The 23,875-nt window shown below is 43.1% G+C and overlaps 1 protein-coding gene across 1 annotated transcript in view; it reads right to left on the bottom strand.

The window, feature by feature from the left end:
* NEDD9 (neural precursor cell expressed, developmentally down-regulated 9) overlaps positions 1–23,875 on the bottom strand; it is a 297,774-nt gene that overhangs the window by 162,468 nt on the left and 111,431 nt on the right. Inside the window, exon 5 of the mRNA XM_082638858.1 lies at positions 23,022–23,385. The gene's annotated coding sequence lies outside the window, so the exon portion shown is untranslated. The remainder of the gene's footprint in view (positions 1–23,021; positions 23,386–23,875) is intronic.

The raw sequence follows: 23,875 nt of genomic DNA, 5'->3' as shown, positions 1-23,875 counted from the left end.
AACCCCAGCTTTCCTCCTCTTATCTCTCCTCTAGAGAAGTGAGTTGTCTGCACCACGGGTCCCCAACCCCCAGACCGCAGACCGGTATCAGTCTGCAGCCTGCTAGGAGCCGGGCCGCACAGCAGGGGGTGAGCGGCGGGTGAGCGAGCGAAGCTTCATCTGCATTCCCCCTCCACTCCCCATCGCTCCCCATCAACCCCATTGCGTGCATTACCGCCTGAATCATTCCCCCAGCGGCCCCATCCGAGGAAAAATTGTATTCCTCGGAACCGGCCCCTGGTGCCAGTAAGGTTGGGGACTGCAGGTCTACACCACAGCCATCCAAGCACCGATGGAGCAGATGAATCCTGTCCGGGTGGGCAGCATAGACGTTTACACAGCACTGAGCCCAGTTGGCTGTGCTTTATAACAATCGACGTCTGGCATTTGTTTCGTGGAGTAACTAATTCTGCCACCGACCACTTCCTCTTCACTCTTGCCTGTTCCCCAGGAACATGCTCTTTTCATGTTGCTTTGCTTCCTTATGCCTCAGGTATAACTACTCAGCTCCTTCCTGCAGCTTCATTCTCTGAACCTAGGTCAGCGTTAATTTGGGAGTCTTAACGTCCCCCTTCCCCCAGGCAACAGGGCACAATGGTAAGAAGAGTCTTCAGAGTCAGAAAGATCTGAGTTTGAATCTTGGCTCAGCTAGTGATGAACTGTGTGACTTCAGGAAAGTGACGTAACCCGTCTGAGCTTCAATTTCCTCATCTGTGTAATGCTGGCAATATCTATTCTTTAGAGCTGTGAAGAGCTTAGCTAATTTAGGTAATGTCCTTGGTACACAGTAGACATGGGAGTATGGATGGTTATTAATAATAAAAACAACAGTAGTACTCATGATGATGATCTGGTACTTCTACTCACGGCCCTGGATCTACTGACTTAGAATTTCAGTTTTCCCATCTATTAAGTGAGGATAATAGCAATTATTTGGTAGAGTTATTTGGGGATCCAATGTGATAAAAATGTGTCAGACACACAGTGGGCTCTTGGAGCATGGGTATATCACTGCCTCCTTGCCCTCCAGGGCATCCTTCCCCTTTTCGCTGTCACATCCATCACTAGGCCCTTTCCCTCCATCTTGAGATGCTCCTGGCAGGGGTCTCAAGCGCTTTCTAGGCAAACGGCCTCTGAGATGAGGTTCTCCTTTTTGGGTTGCCCAAGATCAAAGAGTCATTTTTTTTCTGTCCCTTGTTTCTCTCTTGTTCTCTCTTGACTGTTATAGGTTGAATTGTGTTCCTCACTCTCTCCCCAAAAAAGGTACTTTGCATTCCTAAGGCCCAGTACCTCTGAATGTGACCTTATTTGGAAACAGGGTCTGCAGATTTAATCAAGTTAAGATGAGGTCATCAGGGTGGGCTCTAATCCAATATGACTGTTGTCCTGATAAGAAGACAAGCGAAGCCACGTGGAGCTAGAGGCACACAGTGAGGAGACAGCAATGTGAAGACGGAGGGAGACTGGAGCTTTGTCACCACAAGGCAAGGAACACCTGGGGCTGCCAGAAGCTGGGAGAGACAAGCAAGGCTCCTCCCCTAGACACTTCAGAGAGCTCATGGCCTCACCAACACCTTGATTTCAGACTTCTGGTCTCCAGAACTGTGAGAGAATACATTTTTGTAATTTCGAGGCAATCAGTTTGTGGTACTTTGTTATGCAGCCCTAGGAAACAAACACACTGGCTCCATTACTAGCTTGAGTGCACATGACTGAGAGGTTTATTCATTTGTGAAACAAACATTCGTAAGCCCACCTTTAGGATTCACTAGTTGTTTATCCAAATTAGGGATGTATTATGCAATTATGTATAACATAAAATAGATCAAATGGAGTAAGTTTAGGCTGATGAGGAAGGGGAAAAAAACTGCTTAGAAGACTCAAAACACTACCTTACTGATGGATGAGAGACAGCCACTTGCTGTAAGAGCTGGAAGGGTCTTACGTGAATATCAGGGCGGGAAGAGTCATAGGTCATGATTCAGATGTCTCTGGGGAGCTGGCATTTTCGTGCTGATTTGATCTAAGATTCCAGTTTATGAAGAGATGAGGTTTACAGACTAAAAATTAGCCACAAGGTACAACTTTACTCCTGGCTTAACAGAAGACTGAAAGAATAAAGCAAGCAGCTTGTCAGAACTTGCAGGCCAGCATGAGATGCCGTGGTTTGAACATAACTAAGTTGGCCTGCGTATGAATTACAGGAAGAAAGGAAGGAAGAAACTGAGCTCTAAGGCTATTTATTCCTTTTCTGTGGGACATGCTGAAGAAAAGATCGAGTCTCATGTCACAGACCCAGCAGGAAAACATGGGGCCCGATGGGGCTGAAGAGGTGTGACTCACCAGCATCCCGCTTTCAGGAGCTCCATATCTGGGAGCCCAGCAAAGGCTCATCATGATTCTAATGGAGCCCTCTTGGTTCTGGGGCTGCTGCGAGCTTCAGCCAGATGTGTGTACGTCTTGAAGGTTAGAATGAATGGTAATGGCCTTGGACTCACACAGCCTCATGTTTCAGGGAAAAATAGTACTTAGAGCTCAGGGGTGGGGACGGAGGAGAAAACTGGGGTACACACTGTTGAAGGCATGATCAGATCTGATGGGGACGGGCATGTGCCCACCGCCGGCCAATCAGAACTCTCCATTGTCCTGGCCACAGAATTGGCTTAGGAACGGGCACAGGGCACACGTCAGCCCAAAGAGAGTCAATCTAGGGGCTTTTACACAAACTCTATCAGGAATGAGATGCAGTCAGACAGGTGACTGAGAGAACAGTGTGCTCCCGGAGCTGCTGGGGGCAGCTTGTTACTGTTGGAAGAATCGGCTTGAGTGAGTTCAGGGATGGAGAGAGAGACTCAGTCCTGATGAGACTGAGCCCCTGTATCCAGCTGTGCCCAAAGCTCTTTTCTGTTACATGAGCCAGTACGCTCTATCCTTTTATTTTCTTAAGCCATTAGCAGTTAGGTTTCTTTTACCGGCAACCTAAAGAGTTCTGACTAATACGCAGACCTCAGCAAGACACAATAGGACCACAGCACATACCACAGAAGTATATAGAAGCCAGACAGAAGATTCAACCTGTATGCACACGGCATATTGGACCTGAGGGCTTGCAAAATAGAGAGGGTATAAACACAGGAATGGTTACAAGAGTATTTTAAAACACAAAACGATGGTGTTATTTCTTTAAACCCTTCTGGAATTAGGGAATAAAGACAAAGTTCAAGAAAACATGATCAGCTGCATCCTTGCAGTAATATGGCATCATCGCCACCGCCACCACCATCCTCATCATTTCATCCCAAAGGCAAGAAGTGTGGGTTTTGTCTAGGCTCCGACCTAGGGCAACCGACCCATCCAGGTTTGTCCAGTGGGACTCTCCCTGTTTGAAAACTGCAAGTCCCCCATTCTCTGGACTCCCTTAGTCCCTGGACTGTGAGTCATGCCATGTTTTGGGGAGCTCCAGGTTTTTATAAAGCGTCACAGCGGCCCCTGCAGAAGGGGGCAGGGTGCCAAGTGACCTCTTCTGCTTTGGTCATCGGGGTTTCTCTTCTGTATGTTTTAAAAGTCGGAGATTTCATCGGGGGAAGGGAAACCTGCTCTCCGAGGGACCTCCCTCTAGAATTCCATGATTTATTTATTTTTGTTACAGGACAAATTGGCTCTTATAGACCAGTAGTTCCCTCACCCGGCTGATCCTAAGTCACCTGGGAAACTTTAAAATGATATAGGTTCCTGGCTGCCACACCTGGAGGCTCTGACTCAGGTGGAATCGGGTGGAGCCAGAGGTCTGTATTTTTAAAACTCTTTGCAAGTGACATATACATATAAATTATTCACAAATGTCGGTATGTTAACAATCGTTAGTAATAAATCACTTTCCACACACCTCACCAATGGCTAAGACATACCATTGTTTGAGACACCATGTTCCAGTTCAGCTTAAACTTTCCGGGCACTGGGAGGGCTTGTGAAAACACACTTCACTGGTCCCCACCCTCAGGCTTTCTGCTTCTGTGGGGCTGGGGTGACAGGGAATTTGCCCTTCCAAGACGCTCCCAGGAGGCCATCAACTACCTTGAGTAGCACCGTTGCAGACTGTAAGCTCAGCTGAGTGTCTAGTCGGGTCTCCTGAATCTTTGTTATCATTATTACTCTCTCATCTCCCCCTAGGATGGTAGTCTGTAAATTGTTGATAAATGAACACGTGGATAAATGTTTTACAGGCCTCAATGACAGTGATTATTCCACCAACTTTCTGAAGAATATTGTGTCCTACACCCCTTAGCATGTCAGAAAGGTTTCTGGTTATCTAAGGAATATTGATAGTATTATAGGACCTCAGCTGAGGACATGAGTGGGAACAACAGGATTTCCAGCTCTTGGCTTTAGGGGCTTTGTGCTGAATACAATAAAGTGAGGGCTGCCTCTATCCTGGGGCCTCCAGCCACACCCACTGGACTCTCTCAAAGACTCCATTTTGCTTGTTTGCCACTTTCTAAGGCTGGTAGGTTTATTTTTCACCCACTAACTCCTTTCTGGCTTTCTTTAGCTTCTCGTCACATTTACATTTTTAAATTGATTTGCTGGGACATTACCCAAGCATATTCTGGTTGCAATGATTTTTATTCCTGTGGGTAAACTTGTCATTATCTCTCTGGAAGCCTAACAATGGCTATTCCAATCTCTGCTCAGGCTGTGCAGGACCCCTAACGATCCCTGCATCCTCTGGCCTGTTTGTTCTCTGTTGGTGCCGGCACAGCTGTGGGCACCTTGGCACTGTCTTCCCACGCATCTTCACCAGTTAAAGGAATGTTTCTTGGACTACAGAGATCTATGCATGGCTGCAACCCAGACCTCAACCCAGACACGCCCCAAACAAAGTTAGAAAGGAAGAGAAAGCCACTGACCATTATTAGCCACTAAATAGGGGAGCATCCTGTCCAAGTTCTGCAGGAACATTCAGATGGTGTTTAAGTGGCTTTGCAACTTTTATGTAAGTGCTTGAAATAAGAAACAGCACCCAGAAAAACAGTAATAATACTAATAATAGAATTTAAAGATTTCCTATTTATTTCAGATTCCTGCTACCATAATGATCTTACAAACAGCTGCTTAGTTGCTATACTGTCTCGTTACCCTCAAGAAAATGAGTGTCCAAACAGGCAGGAAACAAAGAGCCTTCCTAACTTTCCTCCCTGATAAGAGGGTTTGGTTCTGATCAGAGTCTATACATGGGAGAAATAATCCCTTCTAGATCAGTTCTACATCAGCCTAGCTGAATGGCCAAGTCTGTGTCAATGAGCAAAAGCCATTCATTACCCAGTCACTGTGGGTCCCACCTCCAGAGCTAACTAGTCAACAACTGAAGGAGCAACCACTCTACTATTTCATAATGTCAGCAGCATGACAGGGGCAATGCCTGTCTGATGCCATCCGTGGCAGAAATGCCAGCCAGTGAAGAACTGTTCTCTAGTGCAAACTGGTCTGGGAGGTTTGGAAGGTTCCAGAACTTTTTGATGTTGTGTTCATGACATTTGTGTTTCAGGAAATGTCTCTCCCTGGCTGACAGGAAAATATCATGTTAGATAATAAATAAAACTGAGGATTTTTTTTTTAAGTTTTAACTCTCCATTTGGAGAATTAAGTTATTCTAGGGGGAAAATGGGTATTTCTCTTGTAGATATATGTTTGTGTGTGTGTGTGTGTGTGTGTGTGTTTGTGTATAAAATCTAAATGTGACCCTGGCACATGGGCAGGAGGAGAAATTAGTCCGAACAATGGCAGAGGCACAGATACTCAAGGAATATTTGGGAATTTGCATAGGAAAAAAATAAAGTCTTAATGAATGGTGTTATGCTAGCTTTCTTCCCTTTTCGTCTTTCTCTTTTTCTCCCTCCCTCTTTTGTGTGTTCTGCCTCTTGCTTCTCCTCTGCATGTCTTAAGCCTTTCAGTAGCACCCTTGGGCCCAGCTACTAGTAACAAGAGCCACAACGAATACTTTGACCTCCATATTCTATGAGCTTCATTTCTTAATTTTTTTCTAGACTCCATTATTTATTCCTCAAATTATACTGTTAAACAACCCCAGTCACATTATTCTTTCATTTAATTCCCTTCTCAGTTTGCTTTTCTCACTGGAGGAAAAGATTTGTGTAGGTGCAAAAATCTGGCACTGGGTTGACTATAGCCATGCAGGAAATACCCACCTACACATGCGGGCTAAGTGATAAACCACCAAGCCCAAAGGTGAATCTCTTTTATTAAATGGCAATACATTAGGAATTGAATGTTAAAGGAACAGACCTTTACTGACTAGTTACCATGTGTAAATTCCATACGAGGCTCTATGGGGGAACAGAAATGACTAAGAAGTTTACAAAAAGCTTCATTTATTAGAAGAGGCAGATGCATAACAATGAACTAAGCTAATGTGGAAATAAATTATTGCTCCAAGACTCTTCCTTTCATCATACTGTATGACCATATTGCAATCGCCATGGATAATGCATTATTTTTTAACTTAAATTTCTTTCCTTGCAAAGTTTCTCTTTTAGAATCAAACTACTGATGCAACATTCAAAGGATTCTGCTAGGCCTATTCCATTTCTAAATCTTTTTTTTTTTTTTTTTAACTAAAAGATCCCTCTCAGTCAGCTGCAGTCAAGGACTCCAACTCAATACAGAGATTCCTTTGGTTCAGCCTAATAAAAGTGTGCCACAATTGTCTACAGCACCTTCACAGCTAGCTGATGGATACATCTGCTATCCATCCCACTGACAAAGCCAAAGACACAAAAACCTGGCGAAAGATGAAGTAGAGGGAATTCTGTGATTTAAGGAGATTGATGAACAGGTTTGCACTGGGAGGAGGTGGGCAGGAGAAATGCCTTTGTCAGAAGTTTTTGAAGCCTAAAAATGATTTACAATTAGATGATTTCAAGTATCAAGTGAAGATTCACTACCTAGATCTTATATAATAAAATTCTTAGGGCATTTAGATACATATTCTGAAAAATGAGAGACATCAACAAAGCATGCCTAACTGAGTAGGAGGGAAAGATTGTGGTAAACCCAAAATATGCTCATTTAGGGCATTAAAGTACTAGACCATGTCTACACTCTAGAAGTAGGTTTAATCAATGAGGATTCTGCACCATAGTGTGATATTACTTGTAGCTGGAGGAAGCTATGTCTTCAAAACAGCTACACTTAAAGGCTCCATCAGCTACAAGTCTGAGAAGGGAGGGATCTCCCTTCCTAGCAGAGGTCTGAAGAATACTCTTTTGTTTCTGCTTGCATGAAGTGAATAAACGCATGGATGTTTTTAAGTCAGGTAGATGTGAATTTAGATTCTTAGCTCTGTAGTCATTCTAAACCTCAGTATTTTTTTTCCATTTAATAATAATGGCTAAAATTTTTTGGGGGCTTCCTAAGTGTAAAGCACTGCTGTAAGCAGTGGATATATTTTACTTCATCTAATTTCACAATAATCCAATGAGGCAATGTGCAAAAAAGAGTTAACACAGCTGGCCTGAGGCTGCTATCCTTAAAAAGCCTTGCTTACATGGTTGACCCTGAGCAGGCATCTGGGAACTTGGGTTTCAAGAGGGTTCCCACCATTCCCTGAGAAGAATTACTCACTGTACCTAACCATTTGTACAAACAATGGGGTTCATGCTGAACACCTGCTCCCTCCTGGGAGGCCGGAATTTTGGTATGTGCCACACAGAGGGTACCCAAGTGACTGGCCCTCAGTCAAAACTCTAGCACTGAGTCTCCAGTGAGCTTCCCTGGTAGACAATACCTCACACCAGTCATAACTCATTGCAGGAGGAATCGAGCATGTCTTGTGTGACTCCCTGGGAGGTGAATCTTGGCAGCTTCTGCCTGGTTTCCTCCGGACTTTGCCCTGTGTACTTTTCCTTCTGCTGATATTTTTTTTCACATCTTTATTCGAGTATAATTGCTTTACAATGTTGTGTTAGTTTCTGCTTTACAACAAAGTGAATCAGCTATACATATACATATATCCCCATATCCCCTTCCTCTTGCGTCTCCCTCCCACCCTCCTTATCCCACCCCTCTAGGTGGTCACAAAACACCAAGCTGATCTCCCTGTGCTATGCAGCTGCTTCCCACTAGCTATCTATTTTACTTTTGGTAGTGTATATATGTCCATGCCACTATCTCACTTCGTCCCAGCTTACCCTTCCGCCTCCCCGTGTCCTCAAGTCCATTCTCTAGTAGGTCTGTGTCTTTATTCCTGTCCTGCCCCTAGGTTCTTCAGAACCTTTTTTTTTTTTAGCTTCCATATATATGTGTTAGCATTCGGTGTTTGTTTTTCTCTTTCTGACTTACTTCACTCTGTATGACAGACTCTAGGTCCATCCAGCTTTACAACAAATGCTAAAGGAACTTCTCTAGGCAGGAAACACAAGAGAAGGAAAAGACCTACAAAAACAAACCCAAAACAATTAAGAAAATGGTAATGGGAACATACATATCGATAATCACCTTTTGCTGATTTTAATTTGTATCCATTTGATATAATAGATCTTAGCTGTGGGTACGATTGTATGCTGTGACATCATACTAGGATGATGTACATGTACATACATCATGTCTCACTAGGATGATTCATCCTGTGAATCATCCTAGTGAGACATTGAATCCGGGGGTGGGCTTGGGGACCCTGACAGAGATGTGTGACATTGTTATTACCTCAGCTTTAAAGGTGAGGAAGCTGATTCATGGAGAGGTTAAGTATCTGTCTTAAGGTCACACAGCAGGCACAACCAGGATTTGAACCCAGGCAGTCTGGTTCCAGAGCCCTTGCTTCTAACCCCTACGGAGACTCTAGAATTATAGTAGCAATACCTCCTTCGTTGGGTGATTGTGAATCAAAGGAGGAGTGTTTGCTTAGAACATACTAAATACTCATTAAAACTACTATTATTTTGTTATGCAACAGCCAGCTATGCCTTCCACCTGCTAATCAGGAAATCTACCATACATTTCCCACAGCTCAATGACAAGTAGAATGTCTTCAAGAAGTTGAAACATCTATGAGGAGAAAAAAGGGAGGGGAATGGTATGGCACTCATCCCACTCTTTTTTTTTTAAGAATAATATTTATTATAATACTTGTTCCTTACGAGCTAATTGGAGCCTTGACACCTTCCCTCCTCTTTCTTCACCTCTTCTGTGGTCTCCTAGGGTCCACTGGACACTGGAGACTGGACACTGTGCTGACAGTGATGGAATTAGTACAGCAGGCTGAGTGTTTAGAAGAACTGGGCAGAGCTGGACAGGGATGGGTGGTTTTAGCTGAGCCCCCTTCATTATGGTAACCGTATTTTCTACCAACCATTCCCCAAATGGAACACATTGTCTTATAACAGAATACTTAACATTCTGTTTGCTGAAATTACTTCTCAATCGCCCTCACTCTTTCTTACCTTTCAAACCCTCTAATTAATGCAGGAACATCCTGTTTATTTCCATTGAGGAAACTAAACGACCCCAGCATTCCACAGACCTATTCTTGCACTGCTTTCAAAGAGAAACAACTTTCTGCTAAATGCCTGTTTTCTCTGCATCACAGCAAATGAATGGCAAGTTTCTATGATGGCTTAGTTGGTGGATCAAGATGTCCTAGTTAGCGCTGGAGTTGGCTAAAGCACAGTATATCTACATGGTAGAATCTGGAGGGTAAAGGAAGATGCCCCTGTTTTAAAACCTAATCTCCATCTACTCCCCCAAATCCCCTTTACTAGAGAAGCAAACTTCTTATTTCATAGGAAGGAATATGACTTAAAACGTAACTAGCAGGAAAGTAATGGCTTGGCGTTCCACCAACTGAAATCAATGAGATCAAGTCCTTCCTTACAAGCACATTTTGATAAAAGTAAAATTGGAAGGAGACCATGGATATCAGGTATTTGAAAAGAGGACTTTGTCATAACAAGTGCCAGAAAAAGGAAATGGGATTTAGGAAGAAAAACTGGTGGTGGTACCCAAGGATCACTTCACGAATACAGCAGATTTTTCCATGGGAAATCTTGGCTTTTGGTGGTTAGCACTTTAAAAGCAATAGAGGAGAGATGGAAATAAAATTAAAAGCCTCCTAGTTTCAAGTAAATGCATTTTTCATCTAAGAAAAATCAATGTCTTCACACCGAAGGCATCTATGCTGTAAGGGTCCACCACAAGGAGTTTCTTAGTCATTAGATGAATGTCTTTAAGCAAATGACTTAGTTAAAAGATGGGGGTTTCAGTTCTAGCAGGTGTCATATGATCATTTGCCTGACTTCATATGGTCTCCTCAGTTTCATTATCTGTAGAGTGGAGGATATAATAATACTCCCCGGTACTGCTTTGAACACTAAATAAGTTGGTTGATGTGGGTCAATGTTCTGATGGAATTGTAAGTTAGCACCTAAATGTTAGCTATTAACATTTTGATCCAATGATGTGAACCAGCTTCAAGACTGAAGAGGAAAACCAAACATAAGACAATGACCTAGTTTTCACTGTACTGGACATCAGGAAAGGAAGGTCACCTCAGGAGGAGAGCCTTATAGAGCTAGATTACAAATGGAAAGGGTGCTGCAGTAAACTCACTACATGACTGGTCAAAATACTAGCCTTTCCCCATTGCAACCACCTTAATCCTTCCTCCTGGGTCTGTCTGGTTGAAATCACACACAGTGGTCTAAAGAGGCAATGGCATCAATTAAGATTTAGGTCAGAGCCTCTGAAGTAGCCAGTGATTTAGTTTCTGGGATTAAGGAAGACAAAAATCTTACCAATGGCTGGATAAGAATAACATTCCTTTCTATGTGATCATCCTACATCAAGGAAATGTTTGAAATTTAGGCAGTGTAGGATGATGTGCCTGCTAAAGTTATTATATGGTTGAACTTTTGAAAAACACAGCGGCACAAATGTGTTTTATCAATCTTTCCTGTTGGTAAGAATCTTGGAGAAAGCAAATTTGACTCATCTCCCAGTGCAATTCGCTCTAAAATGGATCACTGTTCTAAAGGACTCATTTGGCCCTGTTGGATTCCGGTCCATCTGCTTGGAGTCCCCTCTCCCGTCACCATCATGGTAACAGCCTGTGTTTGCTCCCAGAATGCAGCTGACCATCATTAGGCTCGGAGTAAGCTGCAATTAGCAAGTCTCTCAGCTTGTCTCCCAAGGAACTTATTTTTCAGTGGAAATTTTTGTAATGTTCCTGTCTGGTTTTTTAACTCTTCCCTGGAGACCAAACTCCCCAGCTCAGTCCTTGGCAATGCGATTCTAAGAGTGAATGATACCATACCCTTTGGGACCAACTAATTGCTGTAATTTCTTAAATTTAGCTACTAGCTGTTTTGGCATCTTCCACACAGTATCCCTTGCAAATTAATCCTGCCGAACTATGAAATGTCTGGCTTTTCTGTGTGAACAATCAGAGATTTACAAGACAGGATCTTGGCTCTCACAAGGCCTCTTCAGTGTGGTCAGGGGTAGTAAGCAAAAGCTTCAGTGTTGCATTTACTTACTGGGAGAAAGTGATAAGGTGTTTGCCAAGGTCACCCCGTTCAGTGACCTAGGGGCTGCTTAAAACTTACCGTGGATAACCGCAGCTGCTTTTCCCATCTTCCCTGGGCCCACATGGCCATTTGCAAAATTGAGAAGGAGAGATGGGGATGGAGGATAATCAGAAATCCAAACAGATGGAGGAAGGCTTTGAACTTAAAAGGCAAACAATGATGATTTATTTAACTTACAGATAAAATAAACATAATTTAATCTATCAACTATATTTATTCCTGTGATTTCTCATTAGCACAGAAAATCAAGAGTTGTCTATGCTTTAAAGGCTAATACAGGGAATTCCCTGGTGGTCCAGTGATTAGAACGCCAGGCTTTCACTGCAGAGAGTGTGGGTTCAATCCCTGGTCAAGGAACTAAGATCCTGCAAGTCACACGGTGTGGCCAAAAAAAAAAAAGGGTAATAAAATGATTTTTTTTTCTATTTATTAATGAGTCACTCTGAGGTAACTACTCGACCACTTGGGCACCTTACAAATCAACACAAATGAAACAAATGATCCCAGTAGTTTTCCGACTTTAAACTCGCTTGAAAAAAAGTTTCATGCTGGCAGGGACTGTTGGTCTTGTTCCCCTCAGCGCCCAGCACCCTGTAGGGACTCCATCAATATTTGCTGACTGATGATTGATACACAGGTTGGTCGACATGATAACGAAGGAAAGCTAACTTTAAAAAATCCTTCTTGTATTCCCTTTAAATAATAGTACCTCTGTAATCCTGTCTGTCACCTAGATAATGAGATATATACCATTTTGACTTTCTTTACGGAGGTTGAATTGAATTAAATTGGATTGTTCCATTCATCCTAGAAGACTTTTCTATATATATATTTCCACACTCCCCTCTTCTGGAATTCTCTTTTCTTGTCAAACCCTACTCATTCTTTAGGTTCTTTCTCATTTTTGAAACCTTATTCTCTCTCCTCTTCCTCCTACCAGCTAATAAGTATTGAGTATTTAATGTGTCAAATACTGCTTTAGATACTTGGTGTATATTGAACACTCAAAGCCATGTATTGACTCAGAACGTTCAAAACCAACCAGTGAGGTAGGACTGTTATTACCTCCTTTCTGCAGATGAGACACTGAGAAACAGAAAGGTAAAGTAAATTGCTCAAGAGCACACAGTGGTTGGGTAGTAGAGGAGGGATTCTAACCCAAGCGGGTGGCTCCAGAGCTGCCCTCTTAAAGACTCCACCAGTTACTTCAGCCCTCCTGGATCTGCCCATTTTCTGAATTCCAATGATCACTTTTTTTTTTTTTACAATATAGATAATAATGACCATTTCACTAAAAATGGGCTTATACTATACATTCCATTGTATTTATTGTTTTGAATTTAGTTCACATCTTTTCATGTCTTGGTGTGTAGATCATCTTTATTCTTTTTCTAACAGTTACATAGTATTTCAAAGTGCAGATTGCCAAATTATAATAAGGACGTCACTGATGGCCATTCTGATGGTGTTCACATTTTCAGTAACATGCACAATTTCATCTCAGCCTCAAAAGAAAAGAAACCTGTGCTAGGTTGAGCTCAACCTCAACTTGAGAGTGTTAGGCCAAGAAGATCATCTATGCTATTAAGAAATAAGTTATTCATCAGAGAGAAAATATGACACAGAACAGACCAACACTTCTCTAACTGGGTATTCAAGGAATGCTATTGTTGGGGATGTTAATTGGTGTATGCAATACTTTGTTTAACTATGAAATAGACATATCTCTCTGCTAAATCATCCTGGCAGGAACCCAGGAGGGCCAATCCCTGCATCAGAGGCCTGCTTAGAGTAAGATATTACACAAAAGCATGACTGAAGTTTTCCTATAGCTAAAGCAAACAGGCAGCAACATTTTCTCTGAAAAAATGCTCAGGGCAAAAGTATCCTTTGCTCTGCTATATTAAGTAGAACTCTGTTTTTCAGTCAAGCTGTGATTAAAATACTAGAGCAGATTCAAATTTGCTTTCCTGTGGAAAGTCTGTTTTGCCTACAGTGTGTGCAGCCCAAGAGGGTGGGCTTCTTGCTTTCACAAAGGATTGCCAGGCCTGCTGCCCACTCGTCTGGTGGCAGTTCCCACCGGGGCTTGGGAGGGGATGGGATGACTTCCCCTTCTGCCCTCCCATGACCTGCACTTGGGTCAAAGGGATCAGCTCACAGGTCCCCAGAAGTGCATTGGTGCCCAGATGCCTTGCTTCTTTGCTCAGGCCACTTTTTCTTCCCATCACAATCTCCTCATGCTTTTCTATATCCTTCCTATTCTACAAAGACCATCCTGAGTCTACCTCTGCTGAGCAGGCTTCCTGGCTTGAATGGTTTTTCTTCCCCTACACAGTAGGCTCATTCCTAACACTCACTAGGTCATTCACTCATTCATTCAACAGATATTTATTGAGCACCTACCGAGTGCTAGAGATATAACAGTGAACAAAACAAGTCCTGCACCCACGGAGCTGGCATTCCAGGGGAGGAAACAGACAATAAGCAAATACACAGGTACTCCTATGTTAGGTGATAATAAGTGCAGGTAGTGGAGTGGATGTGTGAGATGGGGATGGGGCTATTTTATAAAGCATGGAAGGGGAGGGTGGCATGATAAGGTGACATGTGACTAAAGAGCTGAATGAGGAAAGGGAGGGGCCTGATGAGGAGAGGGAGGGGCCTAATGAGAAAAGAGAGGAACCTTGCACATATCTCCTGGAAGGTCCTTCTAGTTCAAAAGTTCTGAGTTGGGCACATGCTTGGCCTTTGGGGGAACATCAAGGAGGCCATTTAGCTACTTGTTAAACATGATTTTTGTTTTACAAATGTCTGCTCTCTCCTCAACTCAAATGTAAGATTCTTGAGAATGGGGCTTTATGTTGGCGACAATAGGTGACACATTTTGACCATGCTTTCTTCAGTAAAATTCCACTCTTTGAGGTACACCACTTTGTAGTATACATCCTTGGGCCCCCTCCAGCACTTACCTAAAACTTTGATTGGATTACTACCCCTAGCTTTTGGCAGCTCAAATATCCTAATAAAATACTGATGTTCTTAGAGTGGAGGTCAGGTGTGTGAGACTCCTATGCCTGTGGCCACGTACAGTACTTAGCAAGCCAGCACAGATAATCTCATCATTTTAAGAAAATGGATTCTCAGTTCTAAGCAATATGAAGTAATGCCTTATTTAATGCCTATCTTTGCTTCAGGCAAAAAAACAAAAATGCAAGGAAAAAAGAAACCAAGAAAGTAAACAACTTAAAGCAACCAAAGAAACCAACAAATACCGTCTAGTGGTCTTAAGTCTTCCCAAATCAATCCTCCCAAAATCATAACACTTTCATTCAGTGGTTCCTTTATCTGTCTTGCCATAAAAATGAAGAAATTTTGAGAAAATTAAACAACTATGTACTAAATACCTTGGCTATTTTATTTTAAATACAATTGTATGCAATTTGTTAATCCTCACTGCCATTCATAACTGAATTATATGTGCTTTTGAAAGCTGTATAATGGAGAGCATGTGGTGTACAGTTGTTGAAATGTGTTTATGGTCATCATATAATTCACATCTGAGGTCCCTTGTCAACCATAAGGTCCATGAAGACACAACCTCACTAAATCCAATACTATATTATAAGGAGAACTGGATTTGATTGACTCGAGTCATATTTGCAGTGCTTCTTGAAGGCATGAAACCTACTGTAAGTGGTTTTAATTCCTTGACCACTTCCTACATATGAGCTCCTTGAGGGTGGGGACTTTATCTGCTTGGCTTCACTACAAGATCCTCAACACCGTGCACAGTGCCTGGCCCAAACGGGGCTCTTGACAATTGTTGAATAAATAACTGTTAAATTATTTTCTAAAAGGAGATATGTTATCTGTGATGGTTAATTTCATGTGTTACCTTGGTCAGCCTAAGATACCCGGATAAGCAGCGCTATTCACAATAGCCAAAACATGGAAACAACCTAAATGTCCATCAACAGATGAATGGATAAAGAAGATGTGGTATGTATATACAGTGGAATATTACTCAGCCATAAAAAGGATGAAATAATGTCATTTGAAGCAACATGGATGCCACTAGAGATTATCATACTAAGTGAAGTAAGTCAGAAAGAGAAAGACAAATATAATACCATATGGTATCACTTATATGTGGAATCTAAAATATGGCACAAACGAACCTATCTACAAAACAGAAACAGACTCACAGACATAGAGAACAACAGACTTGTGGTTGCCAAGGGGGAGAGGGGCGGGAGAGGGAAGGACCGGGAGTTTGGGATGAGCAGATGTAAACTATCATATATAGGATGGATAAACAACAAGGTCCTACTGTAGAGCACAGGGAACTATATTCAATATCCTGTGGTAAACCATAATGGAAAAGAAATTTTAAAAAAAAGAATGTCTGTATGTGTATAACTGAGTCACTTTGCTGTACAGCAGAATTTGGAACAACATTGTAAATCAACTATACTTCAGTTAAAAAAAAATCAAGTTAAAAAAACATACCCGGATATTTGGTCAAACATTATTTCAGATGTTGCTGTGAACTTATTTTCTTAAGTAGGATTAACATTTGTAAGTCAGTAGACTCAGAGCAAAGTGATCACCCTCCATATTCTGGGCGAGCCTCATCTAATCAGATGAAGGCCTTAAGAGAAAAAAGACCAACTTCCGCTTTGAGCAAGAGTTCTGCCAGCAGACTGACTCTGCGCTAAGCTGCAACCTCAGATCTTCCCTGGGCCTCCAGCCTGCCCGTCTACTCTGTAGATTTTGAACTTGCCAGCTTCCATGAATGCATGAGTCATTTCTTTAAAATAAATCTCTCTTTATATGTACATATATACACACATCCTACTGGTTCTGTTTCCCTGCAGTATCCCTTAGACTTTTACTCTTTCAGTGAATTAGTCCATATGTAAATGTAATTTACCAGGACGTATCCTCACCCACCAAGACCCTACAGTCACCGAAGCCAGATCAGTGACACAACCCCTGACACTAGCCATTGACCTCAACTTCTCCACTCTGGTGGAGGGACAGAGAGCATTACCTCCTCAACATTCTGTCTCTCTTGGGATGTAAAGCCCCTGCACATTTTCCCTCTAGAGAAACAGGTGCTAAGGGAACACAGAACTTGCTACAGTCATGCTGCGATGCTGTTATGTGAGAAGGCACAGGCTTACTACTGTGTTTTTCGGGGAAAATACTTGCCTTGGTGATGCTGAGCCACTGATAGTATCACTTCCTCTAAATATTTCCACTCTTTACAAGTGAAGCTGTGGGTGGGGAATTTCAGAGTCACGGAACTAGTCCAAAGGTTATGAAAGGTTCACGGACATAGTACCATTTGATGACTATGTGCTAATTAGTCCCACATACTCTGAGGAAAAGATGAATCTAAAAATACATCAGTGGGAAGGCGCCAGAGGAGTTTTGTATGAAATGTGGACTCTTCAGGATCTAACAATGTGGTTAGTACTCCTGGTGGTCATTTGCTGATTGGGTGGAGGATGCTTTTGAAAACTAAGTTTCACACAGATCCTTGCACCAAGGGTTTATGCGGTAGGGGAAGTGGACAGTGAGAGTGAAAGCTGTCCTTAATGTGCCCACAACCAGCACATTTCTCTACCCAGGAGTCCTTTTTATTTCTTCTTTTCCTCCATTTAAGGCCCCTTTCCTCCTTTGATGTCTTATTCCTTTTGGCTCTCAAGTGCCTAATTCATTCACCTTTTATCCCCAGTTAAAACCTGTTTCTAACATGTTTAGAGACATGCATGAGAGACAGAGAAATTTGGGAAGCATTGTGCCTTCCTGCAATCATACTCCGAGTCTTCATCTTTGGCAATGACCTAGCACTGTCAACTGATACAGACGATAAATACATTGTCACTTGTTTACACAACAGAATGCTCTACAGCCTTGAAAATGAGTTGTCAGCCCATATCTACATCGACATGGATAACCCTCCAAAACAACGTTGAGCCACAGAGCCAGTTATGGAGGAATGCATATGGTATGATGACATGTGTTTAAAGTTCCCAAACAGGCAGAAATCAACTGCATATACACATAAACTATGTATAAATTAATGTATATATAAATTGCACATACACATGTGCATATATGTATACATATAGGCACATGAGGCCAATCTGAAAAGTAACGGAATGTGATTAACACAAAACTTAAGACCGCAGTTCCTTTCAAGGGTTGGGAAGGTGGGCAGTGGGTACACGTGTATTTGTTTTCTTATTTCTACTATTATTTGGAATGTATGTACACATTATATGTACCTCTTTGTAGTATGAAATGTTTCACATTATTTAAAAATTTTTCTAAAATGAAACTTATCTGGATTATCAACCCTCGTTTACCACCTTCCTTGGAAAGTGGAGGGAGGGCCTTGGGGGAGAACAGCTGCCTATAGGAATTAAATAGAGTTGAGTTATAGACCTCCTTTAATCAAAGCTTCTAATCTGAAGTGAATGTGAAAAGGAATGTGGACGCATTGGCATCTCTGCCTGTTACCTTATTTCACCTCTGCGGAGTTACTTAAGGTTTGTCCTTAGGGCAGAACTACTCTGCATTGGAGCCTGGGGCTGTGTCAATTTCAAGCAGTCTTTCCCATCACTGCCTGGACATTTGGGAGCCATTGTGGTCACAGTGAACTTGCTTATTTTGATGACCAAAAAGCCTGCAGCACACAGGGTGGCTTGGACACTCCCTTCTGAGGACGTCCATGCCATTCCTGGCCCTGCAGGGTTTCCATATCAAGTGTGCCGCCAGTACAATGAGTAACACGATTCTTTTCTTTAAACTGACTCACTTTTAGGGTGGTGGGGGACGGTGAATTGGAGGGAGGTGGTCAAAAGGCACAAACTTCCAGTTATAAGATAAATAAATACTAGGGATGTCATGTGCAACATGATAAATATATTGAACACTGCTCTACGTTATACAGCAAAGTTTTTAAGAGAGTAAATCCTAAGAATTTTTGTCACAAGGAAAACTTACTTTTTTTCAATGTCTTTAATGTTGTATCTATATGAGATGATGAATGTTCTACTATGATAATCATTTCATGATGTATGTAAGTCAAATCGTTATGTTGTACACCTTAAAGTTATTCTGTGCCATATATCAACTATATCTCAATAAAACTGGAAGAAAACAAAAACAGAAAAATAAATAGACACTTAAAAAAAAATTAAAGACGTAAATTTAAAAAAAACAACTTTCATGCCACTCATGCAAATAAAAACACATTGCCATTGTTACTAGAAGGTAGTCATTAAAAAAATAAATGCAGGAAGACGAAACCATGATACTAAACTTTAGCTAGCTACCATTGCCTGCTGATGGCTTATAGCCTGAGGTCTACTTTCGCTTTGTGCCAAAGGTAAATGGCCACAGGTTAGAGGGGTCTTTAGATCAGGCCTACAACAGAGGATCAAAAGAGAGAAATGGAAAAGATTTCTCTGTATGACAAAGTCTAGTGACTCAATGTGATTAAATGCCATATCTGGGTACCAAGTACCATATCAAATTATCATACTGTGTCCCACACTTTGGAACTTTTGATCAAATGAGTTTATGGGGAGACAGAGAAGCAGAGAGAAAGTGGAGGCGGTTTGCAGTAGGATGTGTCTTCACGTGGTGTAGTTTCGTACAGGACAGGATAAGTCTAAAGGAGCTTCCCCGTTCTGGTACCTGGGTCCTTTCTCCAAGTGGGACCTCACAAGGGAATGAGAAGGACCCTCCCCCTCCCCCAGGGCCCTTGAGTGGATATGAGGTGTGTTGCAGGGAGGAAGGGTGAAAAGAGGAGAGGAAAGCCATAAAGGGCACATTACCAAGCCAGCTACCACTGTGGGCAACTGAAGTACAAGTCCAGGTGGAAATTTTGAGAAAAGGTGAAAGACAGTCTTAGAGTTATTCCACTCGGGCCCAAGGGAGCTGGGATATTTACAGCCCATTAGAGAGTTAATTTCTGGACATTTTCATTTGTCTTTGGGCAATTACAGTGACCCTACCTGGCCTGGAGAAAGCCCTCAGGTCATGAGAGAAAGATGCAGGCTGTTAGAAGTCAGCCCAGTCCTGCTGAGGCCTGAAGGATGTAGGCAGGACTCTGACTGCTTCTACTACGCCCCTTCCCTGCTAGATACTTTAAAAATTGTTACCACGTTTAATCCTTACCCACAGCCCTTCCCGATAGTGATTAATTTCCCCTTATCTACATATAAAGGAAGAGGCACCAGGAGTTACGTCATTTGACCAAAGTCATACAGTCTGTGTTCTCCTGCACCTCTGGTTATACCTTTCTCGTCTTCTTTTTCCTTTCTTTTTTAAAAAAATATTGAGGTGAAACTCACATAATGTAAATTAGCCAATGTAAAGGGAACAATTCAGTAACATTCAATATATTCACAATGCTGTGCAACCACCCCCTCTATCTAGTTCCAAAACATTTGTGTCATCCCAAAAAGAGGCCCCATACCCATTAAGCAGTTGTCCCCCATATTTCCCTGCTCCCAGACCCCAATCTACATTCTGTTTCTATTGATTTACCTATTATGGACATTTCATTTAAATGGAATCATACCCTTTGGGGGCCTGGTTTTTTGAGGTTCATACATGTTGTAGCATGTATCAGATCTTCATTCCTTTTTTTTTTTTAATTTATTTTTGGCTGCTTTGGGTCTTCATTGCTGCGTGCAGGCTTTCTCTAGTTGTGGCGAGCAGGAGCTACTCTTCGCAGTGGTGTGTGGGCTTCTCACTGCGGTGGCCTCTCCTGTTGCGGAGCACGGGCTCTAGGTGTGCAGGCTTCAGTAGCTGTGGCGTGCAGGCTCAGTAGTTGTGGCTCGCGGGCTCTAGAGCACAGGCTCAGTAGTTGTGGCGCATGGGATTAGTTGTTCCGCCACATGTGGGATCCTCCTGGACCAGGCATCGAACCCGTGTTCCCTGCATTGGCAGGTGGACTCCCAACCACTGTGCCACCAGGGAAGCCCCAGAACCTTCATTCCTTTTTGTGGCTGAATAATATTCCATCGTATGGTTATACCAGTATTTATTTATCCATTCATCTGCTGATGGACATTTAAGCTGTTTCTACTTTTTCGCGATTGTGAAATCGTGCTGGTAATGAAAGCATGAGCCCCTGTTTTCAATTCTTTGGGGTATATAGCTAGGAGTGGAATTGCTGTGTCATGTGGTAATTCTGTGTTTAACTTTTCAAGAAACTACCTAGTCTTCTTAGAGAGCTCATTCTCCTCTCCCTCTATTTAAATGTTAGGATTTCTTGAGGTTCCATCCTAAGCCACCCCCCTCATTTCTCACTTGATATTCTCTCTCAAGGATGTTTCATCCATACCCATGGCACCAGTCAGCATCTATATGTTCAGGATCCCCAGGACCCTGCTCTGAGCTCTAGACCAGCATGTCAACTGCCTGGCTGACATCTGCCTTTGGATGTGTTCAAGGCCCTCCAAAATCATCCATTCCAGAACGGAACTCACCCCAGGCCTGGTCGTTCACCAACTACTCTAGTCTCTGTGAGCGGCGAGCAGCATCAACATCCACAAAGATGCCCCAACCAGAAAACTGGGGACCATCTCAACACTTCCCCTGGGATCTCCTTTCCTATTTACCCCCAAGTCCTGTTGATTTTCCTTTCTCGATGACTCTCTATCTGTCTAGTTCCGCCTCTACTGCTACCATCCTTGTCTTGTCTGTACTCCCACTGATACCCTTGCTTGGCTGACTTCCTCAGCCTTCTAACCAGTCTCCCTGTCAGCAGGTGGGGCCCGTCCCATCCATTCTCCACACGGTAGCAACAGGGATTTATTAAAAATGCAGATCAGACCATGACACCCCAAGCAGCTTCTCCACCAGTTTTAGAATAAGCAGCATCTTCAACGCTCCTCTTTCTCTAGCCTCGTCTTGAGCCACTCTTCTCTTCCCTCTAGCCACACTGGCCTTAACTTAGCTGGACAATTCGGGCCTCCCGCCTCAGGGAGCGCCGTAAGCTGCTCCCTACACTTGTCACTAGCCAGCCCTTTGCCTTGTTCATACCTGTTCTTCTCCAGCTGTCATGGCCCCTGTGCTATGGAAACCTTGCGGATGCCCAGACGGATCAGGCTCCCCCGCGATGTGCCCTGGTCCTCATTGCACTTGGGTAATGATTAATCAACGGACTACAAGCTTTTGGGGGGCAGGGCGATGTCAGTTTTGCTCCATCTTACTTAAGTCTTGACTTAAAAGTGGCTTCCACACCGTGAATACTCACTAGAGACTTGTACAATAATTTAGTGACCTAATTCACGAGAAGCGGTGGAGCTCTAACATGAAACTGATTTCATACCCCGCCCTTTCCACTGCTCCCCTTTGCTCCATTCTTAGAACAGAAATGTCCTTAAAAATAAGCAAACTTGGAGCAAACAGAAACACGGAGGAAAACCGCTTGGCTGGTTCCCAGGGTTCTGTCTGGAGGATAGTTCTTCACACCCACTTCTGGGTGGGAAACCAGCTGCTGGGGGGAAGGGAGGGGCTCTCCAGGCAGGAGCTGAAAGACCAGAGCCCCCGCCCTCACCTCTGGTCACTAGCTCAGGGACTAGCCTGCTCTCCAACCTCCTGGCAGCTTGAGATAGCATCTGACCCTTCTAGAAGGGCTTTTCCTCTTTAAAGCTGGAGGTTTACTTCATTTTGAAGTAATTTCAGCAAGATAAAAAGTTGCCTCAAGTCTTTTGCGGAAGAAAGGCAATTGAATGAATGAACACATTAAATGGATTAATAAATACGGAGAAAAGTAAGGGTGGAGCTGTTCGGGTGGCCCAGTGTGGACACAGAGAACAGTGTAATTTGTCCCCAACCCCTTAGCGGGGATACGAATGACCCATTCTCTGCAGAGCCTGGACACACACAGAGTCTGATTCTCATCACCATTTCTTGCCCCTCCGTCATTCCCATAGAGGCTGAAAACATTATAAATGACTCTAATCCACCATAAACTGTAAGTGACAGCGCACACTTAGAGGTTCTGAAATAATTAGGAAAAGTAAAAGCTCAGGGTCATTTCAGGTAAGCTCTCCGGGGCCGGTAGGAAGTGGGAGGAGCCATGTACTTTACACACCAGGAAGCACCTACCCAGGAAGATATGCAACTAGAATCACGTAGGTTTTAAGTTGCACTAAAGCAGTGCCTCCAGGTCAACCTGAAGGGGGAGACTCTTTCCTCCTGAGGCCTGTTGGGTCCCTCCCAGCAGCTGCAGATAAGGGTGCCCCCAGCAGGGAACACAGCTGGTTGTCTGACACCAGCTCAGGAAGTCAGAGTCTGAGTGAGCCCCCCACCTTCCCCTCAGGCCACAGCAAGTGTCTGGGAACTCACCCAGGGCGAATGGCTGCTGTGGGATCCTCTGGTTGGGTCCTTGCCCTCCCTCTGGGCAGGCAGGCAGGAGGTGGCGGCTCAGTCCTGCCTCGTGGCCGTGCTTCTGTGTTGCTGCAGCCACTAGACTTGCTTCTGAAGGCAGCTGTGAGCATTTCCCCACGGAGCAACTGCACACGCAGGCTGTGAATGGTGACCTTGTGGCTGTTTTTCCTTCCGGTTGCTGTGAAGTGATGTTGTCTCAGTTCATTTCCTCTCTGTGCATCTTTTTTTTTTTTTTTTTCCCTCTGTCAGACCTCCTGATACACTGAGGACCACTGGTTGTTTAGGGACAGGCGAGCCATCTCGTTCTGATCGGCACTGTTTGCTATTTTGAGAAAGAGATCTTTAGATTAGGATCACCATGAAATTCTGTGGGATGTACTTTGTAAGTGGCACAAGCACCTTTCTACGCTGCACTGAGGCAAAAATTAGGTTTTTCAAGACCAATCAACTTAGGATTTTGTGGTTTTATGAGCTCAATATGTTCTAAAGAGTTCTACTATAAATTGACACAAAACATCCTTTCATTTGACAAGTATTTATTGAGCCTGTACTCTGTGTGCTGGGGGCTAGGTACCCAAACAGATCATTTCTATGTACAACGTGATATAGAAGCCTAGATTTGATTATGTGAAAGGGAATCTGAAAGTATTTCATCCCAAACCCTTGTCTTCTTCCAGCTGGGCATTTGAGTAGCAGACAAGGGGATGTACTCTGAGACTGACCACCTGGGTTTGAATCATGGCTCTACTCTTTAAACACCTTTGATCCTTCCGTGCCTCAACTTCCTCATCTGTAAAATGGGAATAATAAAA

The sequence above is a fragment of the Mesoplodon mirus genome (assembly GCF_964341445.2).
Source record: "Mesoplodon mirus genome assembly, chromosome: 12".
NCBI classification, from domain to species: Eukaryota; Metazoa; Chordata; class Mammalia; order Artiodactyla; family Ziphiidae; genus Mesoplodon; species Mesoplodon mirus.
Note: the sequence above shows the minus strand (reverse complement) of the source record. Positions and strands in the feature narration are given on the sequence as shown.